We start from the raw sequence: 25421 nt of genomic DNA, 5'->3' as shown, positions 1-25421 counted from the left end.
TGAATGAACTCAATTCGGGGCAAAATTTCAGAAATCTGGCGTTTCACTCTTTCAGTGGTTGAAAGAACGTGAAACAAATATGATAATAATAATAATAATAATAATAATAATAATAATAATAATAATAATAATAATAATTCAATGTAGCCTTGCCTGAAAGAAGGCATGATAGCCGAGTGGCAGTGTTACTAGCTTTTCGCCAAGATATCTACATTTCGAATCCCGGCCAATGCATACGGAAATTTGGAACGTGAAAAGTCACGGGCCTGTGGTTTGAATTCCACGTAAAAAGGAGATTTTGTGACTATGATCATGGTATCAAAAATAACATATCATTCAATGCTTGTCTGCCTAAATAAATAACTAATTTTCGCGAATAACTAATTTTCCATGTAATGACAAAGAACGTATGCGGACAGTAAATCTTTCCTTAGGTCTTTTACACAACAACATTAAAACTGTACAGTCGTGAGTCTTCAACGGTATGAATCCGCCTGAACTAAACAAGGATTTTTATTTGAAAACTTCCTTTCACTGTCCGCAGTAGACTGAAGGAGAAGAAACCCTCTGAACTGATGTTTACCTGCAGCACACTCAGTGCTCCTAACGATTGTGACGACCTCATTGTCTGTTGCCAAGGCGACCGGAGAAGAGAGACAAATAAACAAGCATGTGGGCCAGCAGTCGGACTTCATTTGTTCGATATACTATCATCTCAATAAATCCACCGTAATTAGGATAAACACTAGATGATCTTGTGATTACATATTATGACATCAAGAGAATAGTTCAATAATTTATTAATAGGTTGTCGCCAGAAATTCCTTCAACGATCCTTCTTCTTTCTGATCGTTCTGATCTTTTCGATTTTCTAACCTCGCGCTTTTCTTCGAAGTTCTTTGAGTGTGAAACTGCACCCTTCAAAGGTTGGCAGAGATTAATCTGATTATCCTTCTCCGGGTCTTTTCATCCTCTTTCAAGGGAAATGTTAGTGAGATCAACTTCAAACAACTCAGAGTGAACTCTCCATGGGCGTAGAATCCATAGTACCCCCCCCCCCCCATCCGCCTGTATTAAGAGGCGACTTTACGGGGAACCGCCGGGGCTCTCAACTTTGAGAGCGTGGGTTGGCGACCACCACGGGGACCTAACAGAGTCTGGCATTGTTTCCACTACTTGTGTCCTTTCCGACCTCCCTTAGTCAACTTTTGTCTTTTCCCCAATCCGACGGTATTACGTTTACAAGGCCTATTGAGTCTTTAATTTTCATGCCCTTCGTGGTCTTTTCCTTTCGTTTTTTCTCCTACTTTTCTTCCCGTTTCGTTTCTGGTTACCATTAATAGAGGATGGTTGCAAGTTGCACTTCCTTTTAAAACAATAATCACCACCAACACACAGCGAATCTATTTGAAGAAAACATAGCAAGAGACACATTGTACACCTTATTTGTGAGAAGCAAAACAACAACTACAACATCTACTACTACTACTACTACTACTACTACTACTACTACTACTACTACTACCGGCCGAGTTGGCCGTGCGGTTAGAAGCGCGCAGCTGTGAGCTCGCATCCGGGAGATAGTGGGTTCCAACCCCACTGTCAGCAGCCCTGAAGATGGTTTTCCGTAGTTTCCCATTTTCACATCAGGCAAATGCTGGGGCTGTACCTTAATTAAGGCCACGGCCGCTTCCTTCCCATTCATAGGCCTTTCCTGTCCCATCGTCGCCTTAAGACCTATATGTGTCCGTGCGACGTAAAGCAACTAGCAAAAAATAACTACTACTACTACTACTACTCCTCCTTGGCTGAATGGCCAGCGCAGTAGCTTTCAGTTCGTATGCCTCGGGTTCGATTCCCGGCCGGACCGGAGATCTTGAACACGTTTAGTTAATTCCTCTAATTCCTCCCAGGCACTTAACGCCCTTGGAAGGGCTTTGGCCTGCCCAGTGATCGCTGCTCAGCCCGACGGCCTGCAGATTACGAGGGGTCGTGTGGTCAGCACGACGCATCCTCTCGGCCGTTATTCTGGGCTTTCGCGACCGGGGCCGCCATCTCACCGTCAGATAGCTCCTCGAACCAGCCCCCAGGTCGAGAGCAAATCCCTGACCTGGCCGAGAATCGAACCCGGGACCGACGAGAGGCAGGCACGCTACCCCTACACCACGGGCCCGGCAATACATATCTTCACTTACACGTAATACAGTACGTAATATATCACACTGTATACTAACCGTCATATATACATGCAATAGTAAATAGAACCCCCTACACAGACTTGACGTCACGAAGGACATCTGGCCGTGAAACTAGCCTGAATTCACATTATTTCTGAGCCCAGATAATTCGGGAAAAGGTCAAAAAGAAGAAGAGTAAAATATTGTAATCTCTGCCCACAGTTTCTGTTGAAGCGTTTTAATTTGATGCCATATTCTACCTGCGGTTCAATTTCTATGTTCCATTTCACTGTTAACAGATGACAGAGAAACTGGATCTATGGTTTTAATTATTTTTTATGAGTAAACATCAAACGCGTCATCACGGATCTTGCATGCTGACATCTTACGACATACAGCGCTAAATGGGCTTTTTTTCACTCTTAAGAGGCGCTGGAGGGCTGGAATATGTCCCTTAAATGGGGTTCTTCAGTGTGCCAATAAATCTAGTGAAATGGGTCTCTGGTGTTTAATTACTATTAAATATCAACCGAATACGTTGGTTTTCGAAATCTGTTATCTTGAGTATAAGAGGTGACTACTAAAAAATGAAATTAAAATATGATCTAAACAGTAGATTATTAAAATGTTCTTATCTTTTATGTCTCAAACCTTATGTTTTGAATTTTAAATGCTACCGAAAATTATTTTTGATATTTGTGAAATACAACTTACCTATAGCATTTCAGTCAGTCGAAAACACGAAATGTAACCCTATAACACCTGTAATTGTTCACTTTTTACAGGTTGCATTTACTGAGTCGACACTGAAAGAGAATAGCTTCGTTCTTAACCAATTTGCGAAATAGTTACTACAGTCGGATGAAAAGTTCATGCAGTTCGTTTTGTGTTTTAGGGTTTTCGAGATTTCAAACTTCTCACTCTGTCGGGTAGCGCAATAGGTTATATGTTCGTCACCTGTGCTCTTGAGTATGTGATCAAGTTACGCCTTAGTCAAGTGACGTTTTAAGCATGCCAAAATGAGAGAAACCTGTGTCACTGAAGATGTACTGACAAGTTAAAAATTCTCCTTATAGAGTAAAATACTCACACTACAGTTTATAGTAAACCACTCGAAACGATGCTGTTAAAACTGGTTACTCGAGTTGGCGAATGGTCAATTTGCGCGTAAACATCTCCGAAAGGTATCTACGAATTGCGCGTACATGAAGACGCATTTATTTCTGATTTTGTTTTCTGGGAGTTTTATATTACGATAGTATCACAACATATCTTTTTAAAAGGTTACATTTAATTTTAGATTGTCTTTCCATTTCAGGCGTGTAAAAATGATAGCAATATTTAAACCGCCAGTTTCTTGAAAATTTACATTTACTATGAAACTGCTAGTCCTAAGCCTAAAAGCTCTACGTAGACAAACATAGAGAAAGCGTGAAGCAATTTCTCCGTCACTCTTCGTTTTCAGAGTTTGTAACAACTTCACGTAATTCATGAGCATATTTTCTTCCAATTTACGCGCAACTCATAATAATGCGTTACCTTAAATGATCTCGCGCAATTCGGATACAGATTCTGACCACATCACGCAACTCTAGCATCCCCGTTAAAAGTTTGCTACCAGGAGAAAACTGCTGCCAGTGGCGCAGACTTGTTGAAACACTGGTTTCCCTGAGGTCTCCCAAGTTAAACAACATTAGGCGCGGTCGCCATATGAATGGACAGCCCACGTGCTAACGGCTCGAAGAGGAGCAGAAAGGAACAAGCCACCCTACTGCAAGTAACTCCGGTCAGGAAGCCTCATAAGACTTGGCTGAGAACACTGATTAGGTCGCCAATGCCCATGTTTGGATAAAGCACTAGATTATATTTTTCTTGAAAAATGTTACAGGACTTCCTGAAGGAAATGTATTTTGTCAGAAGAACACAGAGGAACCGAAGGAGCACACCTTTTAACGTAAGGTATAATTGGAAGGGACGTAAGAGGCGCATCTGCCGTGTATGTCTGAGGTGCGTCTACGGACGTGAGCCATTAACTCCATCCTCTCTGTTCAAGCTAAGAATATCCGTCACCAGCAAGCGGCTGCCAAACTATCAAGAGATTAGCTCGTGCCCGTCCTCCAGTGAGTCACCACCTGTCCAGCCTTGACCGCGAATTACACCAGAATAACCCCACAAAGCTTCTCTTTTAATCTTTGTCACTCCTATAATAAAATGTGGTATAATGGACTACATATACACGTAATTTCCTCTACAGTAAATTAATTATATCTTCAGGAAACAACAGAAAATAGTGTTCGACACTCAGGACAGTCTAGCCAGACTCTTTAAGCGAATGCCACATGGTAGTGAGGATACATTATTATTATTATTATTATTATTATTATTATTATTATTATTATTATTGTACCGGAACATACACCCGCCCCGTTCATTCAAATGAAGCGCCTTGGAAAATGCCATCTATAAGCTAAGACGCGCAACAACTAATACAAGAAGTTTACACACTTCCCTATGGATGTCTCTACTACAAACTCATGTTATGGCCTCTGGTGTGAAGATCGACTATTAAAATTGTAAAACAATTTGATATTTTAAGGTTTACTAAACTGAATTGATTATTCTTTGTTTTTAGTGTGTTAACGTTTGCAACACTTCTCTCTCTTCCCGCCAACTTCAGATGTTGGCCAATAGAAAATTCCGTAAATTTATTTTTCAGCTTATCAACTGTGTCTTGTATTAATTTTAGTACCCAATCAAAATGGGGGGGGGGGTGTCGGGCCTTAGCCCAGAGTTTTCTGGAACTTTCCTCTCGGGTATAAAAGCTGGCACATTTTCGGACCAGGTTGTCTTATTGATCGTTCCAGTCTACAGAGTGTGTGTTAATAAAGGAGGCGGGGGCGCCTCGTCCATCGTCAAGAAGTCCATCAGCTCAAGGTAATGGGAGTTAGCTCGAGGGGAATGTTTCCAATTTTTAATAATGCAACTTTAAATTTCTAAAATGTAAATTTCAACTTTAAATGTAAATTTCAAACGTCTACTGTAAATTTAAAACAATCGAAAGGAACTTAATCAAAATCAGGGAATAGAGAGTGAGCTACCCTCTCGTGTTCCCTATCTACTTGATTTTGAGGCGACTACGATTTCGTAACCTTTTTCAGATTGTAATCTTTGTAACTTAAATATTTTCTCCATCTAGTCACCTCTGTAGTATAGGCATAGCCTCTGCATCTTCGGGCCATAAGCCCATATTGAGTTTTAAACTTTTCACTTCAATTTCCAAGGAGCGCAACTGTCCGCCTCCTCATCATTTTGATTTTTGGGCCAGTAACTTAACCTGTTGTTTTTCACAAAGGTCTGGTAGAAAGGGTACTCGATACCCCTGTTAAACTCTATGTAAAGATGTTAGACTGTTGAATATATAAGACAGAGAATACTGCTTGGATTTTGTAAAATGTAGGTTGTGCCTTTGATAGGCCTGGACGTTTCTGGAAACAGGTTCCTAAGTGTAAACTTTATAGAGCATAGATGCTCTTTCAATTAATCCAGAGGTGTTAATGTAAATACTGAATGGTGCCTTTGGAAGGCTGGAATGGTCTCATGTTTGGAGAGTAGTTTCCTCGATCATTTTCTTGGAGCAAAGGTGCTCTTGTCATTTATTATATTACTTCTATATCTTATTATTGTACCTGAAATCTTGTTTTCGCTTAGCGAATTGTTTGTTACAATTTAACATCTGAAGAGAAACCGAAGATAGCAGAGAACGAAATATACTATAGCTCTAATTTTAAAGTTTTAAATTTATCTTCTGATTGTCTTATATCGACCCATTCATGCCCGCACCTTCTTTCACCTCTGTCCACCACGGAATCTCGGTAATAATAATAATAATAATAATAATAATAATAATAATAATAATAATAACCGTGTCCTGTCAGCTTTCGTAGGGGTCTAGCCCTGAATTGAGTAGGGGTTAGGCATAACTCTACGCGAGACACTGGGGCGGGGGCCCTCAACCCCGACACGGCGCGTCCCAATGGCTGATAGGGAAAGTTCCTGCAGATATGCAGGGCAGGTGTGAATAAGGCCTAGCCAAATAAGCACCCGCGGATCAACTGAGGGAATGCAAATATGGTCAACGGCCTCGACGGCAGAAGAGGATATATCCCAATGGCGGAGAGGGCGGATGAACTTACTGAACACAAACCATCTAGCAGCGTCTGTACCTCATGTTAGAGGCGGCTGTGAAAGGCGTCTGTACCCCATGTTAGGGGCGGCCTCATTAAAATCCTGGCAGTAGGTATAAAATGCAACCCATCATTGATGGAGGAAATGAATAATAGAAATGAGCCTCGGAAAAGGACGCTACCCGAGGGTCGTCGGGGCAAGCTTGGAGCTGGTGCTGAGCGTGACAGCAGGCAAGCCACCAGTGACATGATGCTGATCAGGCGGGCACATGTCGGGTCACCCGAAAATTCTACAGCCGACAATTCAGCTAGGAGAACTCAACAGCTACCTACTCCTCCTGCCGAAGATGTTTCAGAAGTTCAGCTGACCACCAAGGCAGGTAAACCGAGGCAGCGCTTGAAATGGACAGATGATATGAATAAATTCATAATGCGCTCCTATTTTATAACTACGAACTTAGAGAAAGACCTTACAATGTACAGGAAAGATATGCACAGGTTGTTTGTGGACAAATTCCCCCAGTACTCCTTTGTCACAGAACAAAGAGTTGTAGACCAAAGACGTGCAATAGTAACCTTAAGGAAGAAGCTGCTAAAATTCTAGCTACGAGGCCGAGCAGTGAAGGCAACTCCATCTCAATGCCTCAAGTTCGTCAGGATGATTCTGGAAGAAAAGAACCACAAGAAGACAAATCTGTGGAAATAAGAGAAACTGGTGATTTCTCAGGTGCTGATGAAGCACGTCGTGCTGAAGACATGTTTAAAGAGGCGATGGCGGAGTTCGTGGATCTCAAAGTGAACTATAGACCAAAACTGCCCAAAATTCGAGGAACACCAATGTGCACAAACCTTGTAAGTACTGTAAATAACATCCTACAGCAGTATATAGAAGAATCCAGTAGCATAGAGGAAACAAACACCCTATATATATATATAATATACTTCTCTTACCCTTCATGACCGAGCCTAACATTATTATTATTATTATTATTATTATTATTATTATTATTATTATTATCATCATCACATACCGTATATATATAATGTCTAGTTCTTCTGCCCAGACAAATGTATCTCAAATACTAGAAAAACTAATCGTAAAGATTGAAGTAATTTGAATTCAACATACTTTTTAAAACGAAGTAAGGAAGTAAGGAAACTATAATGAACTGGGGGACGGCGTGAATACTAATAATAATAATAATAATAATAATAATAATAATAATAATCTGTTTTGCACATTTTCATTCGACAAAAGGGTTTAAAATGTACAACTACATGTGTTTGCGTTTGTACATGTATTGAACAGTTCAGCCAAACGTTCAATTTCGTCAACGGGAACACTCAAAATATATTTCCGTTCTTCTCTTTCCAAGGAAAGTTTACAGGATTTTTCTCTTCTGTGCATTGAGAGTAAACTCCTAATATCCATAGACTAAGATTATGTAATCGAGAACTTTGCCTAACCAAAAGTGTGAAGAAAACCTCTTCAGCAGTGACCTATCTGACCTCATAGACCTATTGGCAAGTAAAACCAACTACAGAATTATTGACTTTTGACATACATAGGCCTACATACATTACATTACATTACATACATACATTACAGACAATTACGCCTTTCAGCCTTCGGTCTGCAAGCCTCTGTGAATTTACTGAACGCCTCTATAATCTTCTATTTTTAATTAGCTGTGTGGCCTCGTTTACTTCCATGCCACTTATCTTTAAATCATCAGAAACTGAGACTAACCATCACCGTCTTGGTCTCCCTATACTTCTCTTACCCTTCATGACCGAGCCTAACATTCTCTAGTAAGAAATATATACTCTTCCGTTGACCCCAGAAGAACCCACCACTGAAGCCGGTTTATGCATACCACTTCAACCATCGAGTTCAAACTTAGTCTTTATCCCCTCATTCCGAGTACCGTCTTGCCATTGTTCCCACCTGTTTACACCAGCGATCATTCTCACTACTTTCATGTCTTGTTCTTGTTACTTATTGATAAGATATCCGAGTCCATCTAGCTTTCATTCTCGGACAACAAAGTTGGTCTGAAAACGACCGGTGTAAAGATAGTTTCGTCCGGGAACTGACTTCCTTCTTACAGAATACTGTTGCTCGCAACTTGGAACGATGTATCTGTTCCAGTTTTGTATTTCCAACCTGACTTTTGAACTGTGTTTTTTACTTTCTCTTCAATGTTTTGTACATTGTGCATTGATTATTCCTACCAATGTTTCCCATTCGGTTATTTTCATATATATCGGCAATTTCATTGGGACGGAGAGGAGTGTGGGTGGGGGAGAGTATTTTGTTAATGGCAGAGGGCGGCAAAAAAGTTAAATACTATCCTGTTTGGTAATCAGCAGTCACCCGTAGGTGGCAAGAAAAGATTCATTCGTTGTTGCGGCACTCCAGATATTTTGAAACGTTTCTGTCGTAGCGCTCGAAGTGCCGGCAGAATTTCAAATGCATGATTTGCGCTATATCGGCTTTTGTGTACAAAACTTCTGCACATAAATATTATCAACAATATGTTGGTTATATATTAGTGGTCAAAATAAGATGTACCCAATCACATTAACGACAATTCTAAAAAAAATTGAGGAGGCCTATCTCGTAGCTTGGCACCGCAATAAAACGAAGTTTAAAAGCAGACATTTTGACCAGAATTTGACAACTATGATCTAAAATACTAATTTATTTTCGACGATATTCTACTTTGGTCGTAGTATTTACATAAAATACTTTCCATTAACTAATGTTAGTGTAGCCGAGCCGTGTGGGTAGGAGATTTTAGTAGTTTCCACTTCCACATCATTCTGGGCGCCTGGTTCACTGTTAATAATATTGTTTTTCCGTCCCACTAACCACATTTACGATTTTCGGAGACGCCGACGTGCCGGAATTTTGTCCCGTAGGAATTCTTTTACGTGCCAGTAAATCTACCGACACGAGGTTGACGTACTTGAGCACATTCAAATACCAATGGTCTGAGCCAAGATCGACCCTGCCAAGCTAAGGTCAGAAGGCCAGCACTCAACCGTCCTAGCGACTCAGCCCGGCTGTTCATTGTTAATTAGCTTCCAGGTTCTTACAGTAGCGTCTTTATCGCGAGTCTTAACATGTCGCCGAAGCAACTGTTTTGCTTGCTGCTGGCCCCGTCTACACTGTCCGTCATTATCCTTCTCACCGGCATAATTGCATTCCGTTAGCCGCCTTGCACTCGGTCTTTCTTATCACATTATTATAATTATTATATTATCATTATTAAATAATAATAATAATAATAATAATAATAATAATAATAATAATAATAATAATAATAAAAAACAGATTTAGCGGCGAGCGCTTAAAATTGTTTTCGTTTCTCTGTTTTACTGAGGGGGGAGGTACTAAAGAACGTTTCTCTGGTGGCTGCGGGATTTGCAATTACCTTAAAACCGTCCTGATCCCAGTCAGTGTTTCTCTGATGAATACGGGATCAACAGTGGATTAATTAGTTCTAGTTATCTGAACATAAGGCGGGCTATGTATCAGATTATGCCTCACATGCCCATTCCAATTTTCAGGATCACTTACTAAACCATTAAGTCTTCGCTCATGGTTCACGAACTAGAGCGTGACTACAGAAACTCACAGACCACGACATAATTCTTTTCATTATTTGTAATTAATAATGAAGCCTGCACTTGAATGCACCGAAACCAAGCACAGATACAGGCAAGAGGTGAAATAAGATTGATGCAGTTACACAAGCTGACAGCAGGAAATATAACTCATCTGTAAGTAAGTCGAATATTTCTTTCACTAGGGTCAATTCGTTTTATCTGATGCTAGGGTTATGCATAGTTCTGAGTACGATGTTAGCTATGTTAAGGTTCCATATTGAGCTATCTGGCTGGTAGTCTAGAGGCAATAGTCGTCTAAAATTTTATTATTATTATTATTATTATTATTATTATTATTATTATTATTATTATTATTATTATTATTATTATTATTATTATTATTCGCAACTTGCAAAAAAGGAAAAAATGAAATACATATTTTAAAACTCCTTTCTAGAATTTTTTTTACGTCGCACCGACACAGACAGGTCTTACAGCGACTATGGAATTGGAAAGGGCTAGACGTGGGAAGGAAGCGGCCGTAGCCTTAATTAACGTACAGCCCAAGCATTTGCCTGGTGTGAAAATAGGAAACCACGGAAAGCCATATTCAGGGCTGTGGGGTTCTTTTTTTTTTTTGCTAGGGGCTTTACGTCGCGCCAACACAGATAGGTCTTATGGCGACGATGGGATAGGAAATGCCTACGAGTTGGAAGGAAGCGGCCGTGGCCTTAATTAAGGTACAGCCCCAGCATTTGCCTGGTGTGAAAATGGGAAACCACGGAAAACCATTTTCAGGGCTGCCGATAGTGGGATTCGAACCTACTATCTCCCGGATGCAAGCTCACAGCCGCGCTCCTCTACGCGCACGGCCAACTCGCCCGGTAGCTGTGGGGTTCGAACCCACAATCTCCCGGATGCAAGCTCACAGCTGCGCGCCCCTAACCGCGCGGCCAACTCGCCCGGTACAATATTTAAATTATAAATAAAAGCAACTGAGCGTCGAGTCCCTTTCTTATCTTTCTTTTCACTCCAGTAAGAACTGAGAGGGAAGTTTTGAATGATTTGCTTCACTGCTTGCTTCTCAGCTCCACAATTACAACACAGTGACAAAATGTGTGTATTTTTACAGCAAGAACACTAAGAGAGTTATGGTTTCAATAAGACATAATTCTATACGTTTAACGTCCCTTTTAACTAGCAACGGTCATTCTACCACCATTTTACAAGGAGTGTTTATAAAGGATCCTCCTTGTTAATTCTAAAGGCCTTACAACTTGAATCACCGCATACATACTCTAGTCTTTCACGGTCTATATATAAAAGGTTCACTGATCTCTTTATAGCGGGAGATAAATTTAGAAACCTTCACGGAGCAACGGATAAAGAAATAAACACATCTTGAACTTCCGTTGTTTTGACTCATTTACTTACATATCAGAAATCATTAGAGATATTACTCTAGAATACAAAGTGCAGAGTAGAGTAGTTGGTGAGTCGTTCTCTTCTTTTTTGAAGATAATAAGTTTGATCACTACTGTCGTCGGTGGCATTTGAGGGTGTTTAAAATGATACTACTCCGAATCATTGGCTACTGGTGCAAGAATTTCTGTGCTATAAATAATAATAATAATAATAATAATAATAATAATAATAATAATAATAATCATAATTATCATCATCATCATCATCAACATCAATGCTCCAGGTATTTTCGAGGTCCACAGGGGGAATAAGCGTAAGGAGTGAATGGCAGGACAAATCATTAACCAAAGTTTAAATTTTGATAAAAAAATTAACCGAAAACGAATTTTTTTATTCCTCTAATATAATGATCTTTTCAAAAACAAATACGAAGGGAGCTTATAAGCTTAATCAATTTAAAATCAGGAGATAGAGGCTCCCATTTTCATACACGTTTTCAGTGAAAACCAGACCAATAGATCTTCTAATTTTACAGAGATCTGATAATGGCCTCAAAGGCCTATAACTTACATTACATTAGCAGAAATGACTATATATTATTTACAATTGGCTTTACATCGCACCGACACAGATCTTATGTCGACGATGGGATAGGAAACTGCTAGGAGTGGAAACGAAGCGGGCGTGGTCTTAAGTAAGGTACAGCCCCAGCAATTGCCTGGTGTAAAAATGCGAAACCGCGGAAAACCATCTTCAGGGCTGTCGACAGTGGAGTTCGAACCCACTATCTCCCGGACGCAAGCTCACAGCTGCGCACCCCTAACCGCACGGCCAACTCGCACGGTGAAATAACTTTATGTCAAACACCACAAGACACTAGCAGAGTACATCTTCTGCTCATGAAAAAGCTTGAACAACGTTCACACTTGAGACCCCTTTATAGTAGAGGAGCCATATTACAAAAATGGATTGATAAATCTAGAAAATATACAAGGGCGGAAATCTATAGTCTACTATACGGCCAAGGAAAAGAAAGAAGGTAATGAAAAAGGCCGAGAACCAAAACCTCATACGCTCCTAGAATAAGATGAAAGGTAAAACGTAACGGGGCGTAAGGCTCAATTACGCAGTGGATAAGCAATACTACTTGGCGACTAAAGGAAAGAAGTTGAATTCGAAAAGAAAAGGTGAGAAATTTAGAAAAATATAAAACTAGTCAATCAAGGAATCAGTCAATCACCACTGATCTGCATTTAGGGCAGTCGCCCAGGTGCAGATTCCCTATTTGTCGTTTACCTAATCCTTTCTTAGTCACCAGAAATCCAAGTGAAGAAGGAAAACGAGGATACACACTCGTGCGTACTTATATTTTATCAAGTACCCATTAAGGGCTGATTACCTTTAAGCCCCAATACTGCCTAGTCGCAGATGTGGCAACAGTTTAAATTCAGGAAGAGGCCTAACAAATGGCACAATAATAATAATAATAATAATAATAATAATAATAATAATAATAGACTCAGCCGCTACCTCTTGCTGTGAGTCAGAGGAAGAAAGGGAAGGAAGGGGAAGTGGAAAGTGGGAGACAGAGGTAATGCTCGGTGCGGATGCACAAGTTTCTCGTTCGTTTCGCACAGTCGCTTCCCAGTCCCAGTAGGTAGTGTGCAGTTTCGAGCATGTTTAATAATAAAGAACATTGCTACAACCAACAGACGAGAGGAGAAACGATCTGCTGCATTCCTTGACTGACAAGTGTGTGTTAAGTACAGTGTGTTCTTGTACTGTATGTGCAGTTAATAAACGAACTGTGGATATTGCCTGTGCGAGCCGAACGAGGAAACTTGTGCACACGCACGGAGCATTATCTCTGTTTCCATCGTACACCCCACTTCTCCTCCCTCTCTAACTCTTCCAAGAAGCACGGCAGCGTCTTGTACTCTGGCATAGCAAATACGTCGAGTTCGTCAATTTGAATCGCGAGCCTGGAAGTAACAAAGTAATCTCTTTTTCTCGAAAAGAACCGTTTTCTCCACCAATCCGATTGCACCATCGTTCTTAATATAACACGAAGAGCATCCCTGATTTTTTTTTTTTTTTCGGTATAGTTCTGATACATCCTGTAGAAGTTAGCTCTATGCCCGGCCGCATTTCTCCTAGGAATTAATCTGAACACACTTTCGGTGTTGGCTGAGTGCATTTCAGGGCCAGGAGTGGAAATCCCATTTCTTAAACTTTTCAACTTCCCAATGCGAAATAGAACCCACGCCCTACCAGGTGAACGGAGCACGCCTCTAACACCTCAGTTAGGCAGCCCAATTTAATCCAAAATATTTTAGTACAAATTATAATACTTTACAATATAATCCTGAAGTTGAAACTTTCCTCACTGATTTCTACAATAGGAAATGTTACTCGAGGGCACCTATGAGACGAGTACTATAGTATGAACCACGGTAGGAACAGCACAGTCAAAGACAATTGACGAGTGATGTCGTGTGACCTTTGAAGTGATTTGGTGCACGTCTTTCTAGTCGATATCCATGGATGACCTGCATGTCTGGTGTATGATGATGATGATGATGATGTACGGAGAGGGTAAAAGCCGGTGTCGGCCCTTACCCTACTTCCGTTGAATAACATCAAGGGGTCTGTTGTCCGACTCGTTGGCTGAACGGTCAGCGTACTGGCCTTCGGTTCAGAGGGTCCCGAGTTCGATTCTCGGCCGGGTCTGGGATTTTAACCTTAATTAGTTAATTCCAGTGGCACGGTGGCATGACGCGCAGGTCGCCTAAGGGTGTCAAATTGAAAGACCTGCACCTGGCGAGCCGAACCCGTCCTGGGATACCCCAGCACTAAAAGCCATACGACATTTTATTTCAAGCGGTCTGTTCAAGGCTTAACGTCCCCATCCGATGGCTGAATCATCAACAACGTCATATGTCCTCACTCCATAGGAATACTGCGGTGAGTTTAGGAATTGAACCCGGGCTTTTGGCACGCCGACTTGTGATTAGAAACAGTATACCACTACATTCCTACCTGCAGATCAACATTCTGATGGTGAAAACTTATCAAACCAACGGAACTCGAACCACCCAACTACTGTGTTTGACCATAAAGAATTGACGCCTTAGAAATCATGGCCACCAGCCGGGCTCTACAAAAGATAAAATGGAAAGAAAACAGAGGCTGTAGAGATGTGGCTATAACGGAGGATGATACGAACAAACTGGACAAAGAAGAAGAGCAGCATGAAGTATTAAAATAGATTGATGAGAAAAGACAATTATTGGACATAGTGGAAAACAGGAAGATTAAATTTTTAGGACAACATTAAGGTATAACCAGGTTTTGAAACAAATTTTGGAAGGATAGTTTCTGAGAAGACAGAGATGAAGAAGATCGTGGGAAAAATCTGGAAGTTTTAAGAAGCAGATGGGTTTTGTAAGTTATGAAGAGCTGAAGAGGGCAACAGAAGACTGCGTTGCAGCGACAACGTTCGAAAATTCGATTGCTATTGATCTTAAACTACTGGCGTTTGTTCTATGATACGTTGAGTTAAATCAACGTTGAATATTTTTTTAAATATACAGACAGGTTTTAAGGCAACCATGGATTAGGGCAAGGTCAGGGTTAGGAAAGAAGCGCCAGCCCTAGCCTTTGCCTGGTGTGAAAATGGAAAACCATATTCAGGGCTGCCAACAAACGGGTCCGAACCCATCACCTCTCGAATACAAGCGATCGCACTAACCCATTCCGAAGTTTTCGGCAACGCAAGGATCAGAACTGGTTAGGAATGGGAAGGAAGCGGTCTCCCCATTAATTAAGGTACAACATTTACCTAGTGTGAAAATGGGAAACCACGGAAAACCATATTCAAGGCGGCCGACAGTGGAGTTAATCCACCATCTCCCGAATGTAAGCACACAGCTGCGCGCTCCTAACCGCACGGACAACTCGTCCGGTTGTCCTTAAAATGATGGACTAAAGTTACTACAACTCCCTATATTTAGTCTGCCAAGCAACGTGTTCGCTATACTAGTTAGTATACCATACACACTTGGTAGTGGGATAGTGAACAGCATATTTTCCTTTCATAGAAATGAAAGTACCGGGCGAGTTGGCCGTGCGCGTAGAGGCGCGCGGCTGTGAGCTTGCATCCGGGAGATAGTAGGTTCGAATCCCACTATCGGCAGCCCTGAAAATGGTTTTCCGTGGTTTTCCATTTTCACACCAGGCAAATGCTGGGGCTGTACCTTAATTAAGGCCACGGTCGCTTCCTTCCAACTCCTAGGCCTTTCCTGCCCCATCGTCGCCATAAGACCTATCTATGTCGGTGCGACGTAAAGCCCCTAGCAAAAAAAAAAAAAGAAAGTGAATTTATTTCTTAACTTGTCTTATGTAGAATCTCGTTGTTTCAACTGTCCCTCAATATAACATTACGGACAATGGCGAAGTTTACTTTCAGAGGCACAACGCACTAGGACTTCAAAGATAGCTCTGTAAAATAGTAAGATAAACCATTTGCATTAAGCTGCGAGTGTAGAAAGCGAGGCACAGAAAACAAACACAGTGAAGTGCTTGCAGTGCACTGGCCCAAATCTCGACTATCATCTGCTGATATGGCGAACAGACTGGCCCCGCTGACGTAGCCTGTCTGTATCAGGCAAGGTGAAACACTGCTTTCATTCGTACTGCCATCACAAGTTATTGAGTGTGTCAACCAGTGAAAGCTATGAGATACAACTAATCCTGGGGAAAGAATTCAAGCAACAAAATGTTTCTCTTTTCGTGTTTAATTTTAGGGGCTGTGTGAGCACCGTTGTTTCCGTGGCACACTAACGGGTGCGGTTCCTCTACTTTCGTTCCACAAAATGGGCTTAAGTCACTGCGATCGACAGCTCTATGAGCTTCTCACTCTTCATTCCATATACCCTTGACAGGGTATGGTGGCATGCCAAGTGTTAATGGAGATTAAAAGGGCATTCTAATAATAATAATAATAATAATAATAATAATAATAATAATAATAATAATAATTAAAACTTAAGCTCTTAAAACATAGGAAATCAAAAGGTGCGGTCTGTACCAAAATCTTCCAAATTGTCTCAACAGCATAGGAAAAATCTTACATTTCTTGAAAAGTCAATGGAAATACATTTCTTTTATGTAATTCATTTAATTACAGAGCCGTGCCAAGATTTGCATCGACCTTGAAGGATCGATTGCCGCTGGGCGACAGCTACTTACTCAGCATTATGATAGTCCGGTAAGAAATGCTGTATATAGGGGGATGGGAACACGCCGCCATGTTTTATGAAGTACCTTTCTTGCTAGGAGATTCATGTAACTAGGCAACTCATCGCCGAGGAATCTGTTCATTTTCGCACCAGATGGAAAAGCAAAGAATGTCATGTATCCACTCGCGTTGCAATGAACATCATGCATCATGCTGATAAATCGCCATTTATGTAAGCAAATAGAATTTTTTTTTTTTTTTTTTTGCTACTTGCTTTACGTCGCACCGACACAGATAGGTCTTATGGCGACGATGGGACAGGAGAGGGCTAGGAGTGGGAAGGAAGCGGCCGTGGCCTTAATTAAGGTACATCCCCAGCATTTGCCTGGTGTGAAAATGGGAAACCACGGAAAACCATTTTCAGGGCTGCCGATAGTGAGGTTCGAACCTACTATCTCCCGAATACTGGACACTGGCCGCACTTAAACGACTGCAGCTCTCGAGCTCGGTGCAAATAGAAATAGTTTGATCAAATTAATAGACATAGGAATCTAAAAATTAGAATATATTTACAGTAATTATTTCCTTGCTTTGTAAGAGTCGCGTAGCCGAAGTTGCGACGATAATCAATTTTGAATTATGTCTCGAATGAAAGTATCTTGGGTTCAGACCTGAGTCGTAACTAGAGTCCAATAGAAGATGTCAAATCACAAGTCGAAGAATGATGATAGTATTATTCAAAGTTCCAAGCACGTGATACCTAAAGTATTCGCAGCTCTGATAACTTCTGAATAATAAGACTTATTAAAGATGAAAGGTCCACATGACTTATTAGAAAATGAAGTGAAGTCCTCTCAGCATGCAAGCTACAGTAGATTTGCTCATCCACTGAACGGTCATATACCGATTCCATTTATATTTCTATACCCTCACAATTTTGTGTGTGTAGCCTCTGGCCTGACTTAGTGGCCTGTTTATTATTACATTATTACATATCGATCTGGTAGGAAGCTCCTCTCCTTTGCTATGGTCATAAACTAAGCAATTAAATCGATTCGTGTTTATACTTATGTTATCACACATAGTGCTCTTGGCTAATACATACATTTCGTGTGGCTGTTTCTAGCCGAGTGCAGCCCTTGTTAGGCAGACCCACCGATGAGGGTGGGTGGCATCTGCCATGTGTAGGTAACTGCGTGTCATTGTGGTGTGTGAGTTTGAAGGATGTTGGGGACAGCACAAACACCCAGCCCCCGGGCCACTGGAATTAACCAATGAAGGTTAAAATCCCCGACCCGGCCGGGAATCGAACCCAGGGACCCTCTGATCCGAAGGCCAGTACGCTGGCCATTGAGCCTACGAGTCAGACCTCTTGGCTAATGATCAGCACATAATTTAATACAATAAATACATTTAACTTATTTACTTACCCTTTGAGAAGGATGGCGACTAGGTTCATAACAGAAAACAAATCTGCCTTGAGAAGGAGGCTGACTTGAGTCATATAGCAGATGGGGTCTAATGAATAACAATTTATATTCGTGTGCGAGAGTCGCTTGCGTGGTTGTTCTACATAAGTGAAATTACATGTAAATGTAATAAGAAACATATAAATAACAAAAGAATAAAAAATGAAAATGAAAATTGACAGCCTGTTTCCAGTCATTCGACCGGGTCAGGAATTGAATGAATGTTACTTTTGATTGGATGTTCAATCAAAAAATAATGAAGAAAAAAGTTAAAATAAAAATTGCATAAAGTAGAATTAATTAAAAAAACACATTTTATTTATTGAGGAGTAGCAGCGCGCGCCAGGTATCAACTAACATTAACGATTTTAGGAAACGCCGAGGAACGAGAATTTTTCCCGCGGGAGTTCCTTTACGTGGCGGCACACTTTCCAGCACAAGGCTGCAGTATTTGAGCACCTTCGAATACCACCGGACTCAGCCGGAATCGAACTCGCCAACTTGGGCTCAGAAGGCCCGAGCGACTCCGTCCTGCAAATTGCCATTCCATCTAAAACTGCGTCAGCTGTGTCGTCTCAGGGAATAATTTTCCAACAAAGGTTTTAAACTGGTCAACCCATCTGCTAGGACATCTACCCTGTGGCCGCTTTCCTGCTACTTTCCCCCCGCAATACCATGTTTTGCACGGCATCATGTCTTCGTGAGGTGTGACCGAAGATTCTCGGTCTATTTTTCTGGTGGGCTTATCCTGATCTTCAGGCAAATGCTGGGGCTCTTAGTTAAGGCAACAGTCGCTTCCTTCCTAATCCTACCCCTTTTCTTATACCATCGTCGCCATAAGACCTATCTGTGTCGGTGCGACGCAGAGCAAATTGTAATAAAAAGAAACAAGAAAAAGCAGCAACTTGATCTTGAAGCTTTTTCAGAACATATGCGTTAGTTCGGCGTTCTGTCTATGATATTCGTAGGACACAGCAATAGACCCACATTTTAAATGTTTCGATTTTGTTCTGAACTACTTTCTTTCTTGCTATTGGCTTTACGTCGCACCGACACAGATATGTCTTATGGCGACGATGGGACAGGAAAAGGCTAGGACTGGGAAGGAAGCGGCCGTGGCCTTAATTAAGGTATAGCCCCAGCATTTGCCTGGTGTGAAAATGGGAAACCAAGGAAAACCATCTTCAGGGTTGCCGACAGTGGGGTTCGAACCCACTATTTCCCGAATACTGGATACTGGCCGCACTTAAACGACTGCAGCTATCGAGCTCGGTGGACTACTTTCTTAATTGTCCATGTTTCTGCGGCATGCGTGGCGTTGACTAGATAGAGTTTGGCTCTTCTTGTTATAGTTCTGTCCCTTCTTTTAGTCCATGACGTGCACGCCAGTGGAGTATACTGAGGGCTACCAAGGCTACCGGAGAAGCCCAAACCATAAACGAGATCCCAGCATACGCAACTGGTGCACGCCAAGGAAAACAATAATTAGGAACTTAGTATGCATAATCAAACAATCACTACTGATCTGCATTTAGGGCAGTCGCCCAGGTGGCAGATTCCCTATCTGTTGTTTTCCTGGCCTTTTCTTAAATGATCGCAAAGAAATTGGAAAATTATTGAACATTTCCCTTGGTAAGTTATTCCAATCCCTAACTCCCCTTCCTATAAATGAACATTTGCCCCAATTTGTCCTCTTGAATTCCAACTTTATCTTAATATTGTGATCTTTCCTACTTTTAAAGACACCACTCAAACTTATTCGTCTACTGATGTCCTCCCACGCCATCTCTCCACTGACAGCTCGGAACATACCACTTAATCGAGCAGCTAGTCTCCTTTCTCCCAAGTCTTCCCAGCCCAAACTTTGCAACATTTTTGTAACGCTACTCTTTTGTAGGAAATCACCCAGAACAAATCGAGCTGCTTTTCTTTGGATTTTTTCCAGTTCTCGAATCAAGTAATCCTGGTGAGGGTCCCATACACTGGAACCATACTCTAGTTGGGGTCTTACCAGAGACTCATATGCCCTCTCCTTTACATCCTTACTACAACCCCTAAATACCCTCATAACCATGTGCAGAGATCTGTACCCTTTATTAACAATCATATTTATGTGATAAACCCCAATGAAGGTCTTTTCTTATATTAACTCCTAGGTACTTACAATGATCCCCAAAAGGAACTTTCACCCCATCAACGCAGTAATTAAACCTGAGAGGACTTTTCCTATTTGTGAAACTCACAACTTGACATTTAACCCCGTTTATCATCATACCATTGCCCACCGTCCATCTCACAACACTATCGAGGTCACCCTGCAGCCTCTCACAATCTTGTAACTACAGAATAACATCATCTGCAAACAGCCTTATCTCTGAATCCACTTCTTTACACAAATCATTGATATATATAAGAAAACATAAAGGTACAATAATACTGCTTTGAGGAATTCCCCTCTTAATTATTACAGGGTCAGATAAAGCTTCGCCTACTCTAATTCTCTGAGTTCTATTTTCTAGAAATATAGCCACCCATTCAGTCACTCTTTTTTCTAGTCCAATAGCACTCATTGTTGCCAGTAGTCTTCCATGATCTACCCTATCAAATGCCTTAGATAGGTCAATCGCAATACAGTCCATTTGGCCTCCTGTATCCAGGATATCTGCTATATCTTGCTGAAATCCTACAAGCTAAGCTTCAGTGGAATAACCTTTCCTAAACCCAAACTGCCTTCTGTCAAACCAGTTATTAATTTCGCAAGCATGTCTAATATAATCAGAAAGAATGCTTTCCCAAAGCTTACATGCAATGCATGTCAAACTGACTGACCTGTAATTTTCAGCTTTATGTCTATCACCCTTTTCTTTATACACAGGGGCTACTATAGCAACTCTCCATTCATTTGGTATAGCTCCTTCAACCAAACAATAATCAAATAAGTATTTCAGATATGGTACTATACCCCAACCCATTGCCTTTAGTATATCCCCAGAAATCTTCTCATTTCCAGATGCTTTTCTAGTTTTCAACTTTTGTATCTTGTAAATGTCATTGTTATCATAGGTAAATTTTAACACTTCTTTAGTATTACTCACCTCCCCTATCTGGACATTATCCTTGTAACCAACAATCTTTACATACTGCTGACTGAATACTTCTGCTTTTGGAGATCCTCGCATACACACTCCCCTTGTTCATTAATGATTCCTGGAATGTCCTTCTTTGAACCTGTTTTTGCCTTAAAGTACCTATACGTACTCTTCCATTTTTCACTAAAATTTGTATGACCACCAATTATGCTTGCCATAATGTTATCCTTAGCTGGCTTCTTTGCTAGATTCAATTTCCTAGTAAGTTCCTTCAATTTCTCCTTACTTCCATAACAATTTCTAACTCTATTTCGTTCCAACCTGCACCTCCTTCTTAGTCTATTTACTTCTCTGTTGTAATATAGTGGATATTTACCATTCCTTACCACCTTTAAAGGTACAAACCTATCCCAGAGTCTGTTTACATTCCCCCCCCCCCATTTTCCAGCGTTCATAGTTACTTTTTAAAAACTCTCTCATGCCTGTTTTATCAGCCAGATGGTACTGCCTAATAGTCCTAATTTTAATACCTTCCTTTCTTTCACATTTATTTTTAACTACGACGAAAACAGCTTCGTGATCACTAATACAATCTATTAATTCGGTTTCTCTATAGAGCTCATCTGGTTTTATCAGCACCACATCCAAAATATTCTGCCCTTTAGTTTGGCTCCTTAGCTGAATGATCGGTTCAGAGAGTCCCATGTTCCATTCTCAGCCGAAACGGAGATTTTAATTGCGTATGGCAAATTCTTCTGGCCCGAGGACTGGGTGTTTGCATTCGTCTTAATACACATTTCTTCATATCAATACAGTACGCTGCATTACCAAGCACCACGAAAACACGCTATAATGAATACATCCCTGCAGAGAAGTCATGGGGCATATGAATTTACAAAATTAATAAAGTTATTACAATCAATCTTCTTCTTCTTTTTCTACAGCTTTTCCCACACCTGAGGGGTCGCGGATGCGAACTGCGTCCCACATGTGGATTTGGCCATGTTTTACGGCCGAATGCCCTTCTTGACGCAACCCTATATGGAGGGATGCAATCACTATTGCGTGTTTCTGTGGTGGTTAGTAGTGTAGTGTGTTGTGCGAATATGAAGAGAAAAGTGTTCTGACAAACACAAACACCCAGTCCCCGAGCCAGAAGAATTAATCGGAAGCGATTAAAATCCTCGACTCGACCAGGAATCGATCCCGGGACCCTCTAAACCGAAGGCCAGGACGCTGAACATTCAGCCAACGAGTGGGACTAAATGTATTACAATCATTATCTGCAATAAATTACCATTACAATAAATTGCCAAAAACTATTTTTATATACAAGCAATGAAGGCGGCCCTCTTTCCTTGGGGCCGTCCTGACACACGAGAAATATTTTGGGGGATTAGAAACGTCGAGGAATGTATGAATGGCATTCAATTTTAGCAGTTTGGCATTCCTCAAAATGAAGCTGCAGCGAAATATTATAATCAAGATATGGTCAGTAAAAAACAGATTGATAGACAAGCTCTTCACAAAAGGAAATGTAATAAACTTAATGATTATTACTTTTTCCCTAGCAAAATGTACACTAACCTCACACAGCTGTGAATGTTCTGTTGGCTGCCACTTATCACGTCGGCAATTCTGCACCATTTCGCCCTCCTATTCTTATCTTTCGGGAATCTAAATAATCTTTTTAGACCAGTAACTTTCACGATTTGGAGCGACACATTAACCCATTATATCTTTTTAATCTCATTGCATTGCTTAACATCCAGCCGCCAGCAAGCAGAGCGCTTTAGGCCCGATATTATAATAAAGGTTTAAACTGTTGGTTCAGTTTAAACTTCGGTTTATTTGTTAGTCGTGTATTATAAAACTTAATCTTAAGTTTAACTAGAGATTAATTTTACTGCCACTCATCTACCGTTTAAAATGAAGTTTAAGAATACATAACCTTACAACATGGCAGAACGAATGGATCTCGAAGATGTTTTTGAGGTGTTTGAAGAAATACTAAGCGATGACGAAGAAGTGGTTCAAATTATTGAATGACCAGGGGCACTACGAGTTTTCCGAGCAAGGGGACGTCACTTTCATATATGGAATGAAAAATAGTTTTTAAATAGGTTTAGGCTTACAAAACAGACTGTCATAACCCTATTTCAGCAAATTGGTGCTAGAATAAAACATGCAACGAAAAGGTAATAATGTAAAAATGACTTTTTGAACTGTTTGATTGTAAAAAATGTAAATTTTAGAAAATAAAGTAACTTCCTTCTTTTTCAGAAATCGTGCTGTAGAACCCCCTCAGTCAGCTACTAATAGCATTGCGGTTTTATGCCTCCCGTAGTATGTTTACTAAAACGGGAGATTTCTGAGAAATTCATAAGGCCACTGTTTCATGGACTATATAAATATATCTGTACTAATTGCACAAGCAACTCTTATTTCCTTACAAGTAAAATTAGGACAAAGTTTATTGCTTTTATCCGCCATTTTACCTACAAGAAGTAAACAAAACATTATCGATAGTCATCTTTTCTCGAAGTCACTGTTACCAGAATCGTATATTTCCTTCTTCACCTCATTTTAAGTTAGGCCGGCCATTATAAGACTCAACATCGGTTTAAACTCAAGTTACAGTTTAACTCAATCTACAGTTTAAACCCTCATTATAATACCGGCCCTTAGTCTCAAAATGGCCTCTGCCGCAAAGAATTCTGGGAGCGCGACCAGACCTGTGTATATAGACCTTGAGAATAACAACAAACGCAAGCACTACGTACGGCGGATGAAGCAACTAAAACAAACATACATACACAACATTACGGCCAAAATTGGAAAAATTGTAGTTGTTTTAATTAACTTATAGCCCTGTGCTGCTCTCTGGTCATGGATCGTGTCTGTTACAACATGGGAATTAACTTCTGAGGTTCAGAGGTCTTTTCAAGCGTCAACTTCAATAACTCGGGTTTGGATTAACGTGTTACATTGTAACAAACGCCATTATTAATCTCTTTTTTTTCTGGGATTATAATAATGTTACTGGCTTTACGTCCCACTAACTACTTTTGCGATTTCGGAGACGCCGAGGTGTCAGAATTTAGTCCAGCAGGAGGGAGTTCTTTCATGTACCAGTAAATCTATCGACACGAGGCTGGCGTATTTGAACACCTTCAAATACCACCGGAGTGAGCCAGGATCGAACATGCCAAGTTCGGGTCAGAAGGCCAGCGCTTCAACTGTCTGAGCCACTCAGCCCGGCTCCCTGCTTTGTATTGTGCTCAAGACAATACGGGGCGGGGGAGTGCGTCATTTGTAAATATGTTTGTATTGAATATTATACTTCCATGCTTTTTAATGAACTATTTTTACTCATTTCATGACCCTCTCTCCTGACATTCTGTCTGTGAAAGCTGCTTTTCAGAATTCCTGGTTGTTTAAGAAAGACATTGCCGGTTATAATGTTAGGTGACTCACCTTGTATACTGTAACCTCGCGTTCACTATGCTTTTCTCAAAATTTGGCGATTATCAGATGGAAGTTTTAATCCTTACACAAGTCAAAAGTTTGTTTTGTGTGTGTTTCCTTCCGATAGTGCATAAACTATCCACTTTCAAGCAGAAAGTGGAAACTCAATCTTCCCTATGTTAAACCGTGTGTTTCTCCTGTAAAATTCCACACAAAATACCACAAGTCATGTAGTCATGAAGGTCTATGTGGCACTTACACCCTTTCCTACATTTACTTTCCAATTAATTGATAATATTTAATAAATTCAAGTACGGAATGAATTTCCATCAATACGCAGTGATCCTACTCTGCATTCGTAGAAGACAGCTATACCGCGGGCCGCATCATTGGAAGGCGTACATTCTTCACATAGTACGTAACACATGCTGTTTGAAACTGTTGTCGTTCTAAGGGGCAATTTTCGTAGGAATTTTCATCTGCAAGTATTCGACCCTCCCTTGTGAGTACAAAAGATCCTTACAGGTGAGAAAAACTCAAATGCGTTGACCCTTAAAATAATAAAATTTCAGATAGGGAATTAGGAAACATTTTATGCTCAACTAACCAACAACGTCTCAACAAGTACAACAGGTAGATCCCGCATAATACATATTCTATCGATTCGCCGCCCCTTTACCCTTCTGCCAATAAGATCAGCACACGGTTATTATTTTGAAACTCACCTTGCATGCTAGAGCAACTAGTGTCCATAT

At 40.7% G+C, this 25421-nt stretch overlaps 1 protein-coding gene across 2 annotated transcripts in view; it reads right to left on the bottom strand.

The window, feature by feature from the left end:
* Nucleotides 1–25421, bottom strand: part of MED20 (Mediator complex subunit 20) — a 920200-nt gene that overhangs the window by 325727 nt on the left and 569052 nt on the right. The window lies entirely within an intron of this gene.

Source organism: Anabrus simplex, chromosome 4 (assembly GCF_040414725.1).
Source record: "Anabrus simplex isolate iqAnaSimp1 chromosome 4, ASM4041472v1, whole genome shotgun sequence".
NCBI classification, from domain to species: Eukaryota; Metazoa; Arthropoda; class Insecta; order Orthoptera; family Tettigoniidae; genus Anabrus; species Anabrus simplex.
The sequence above is the reverse complement of the archived record's forward strand: the minus strand, read 5'-3'. Positions and strand labels throughout refer to the sequence as shown.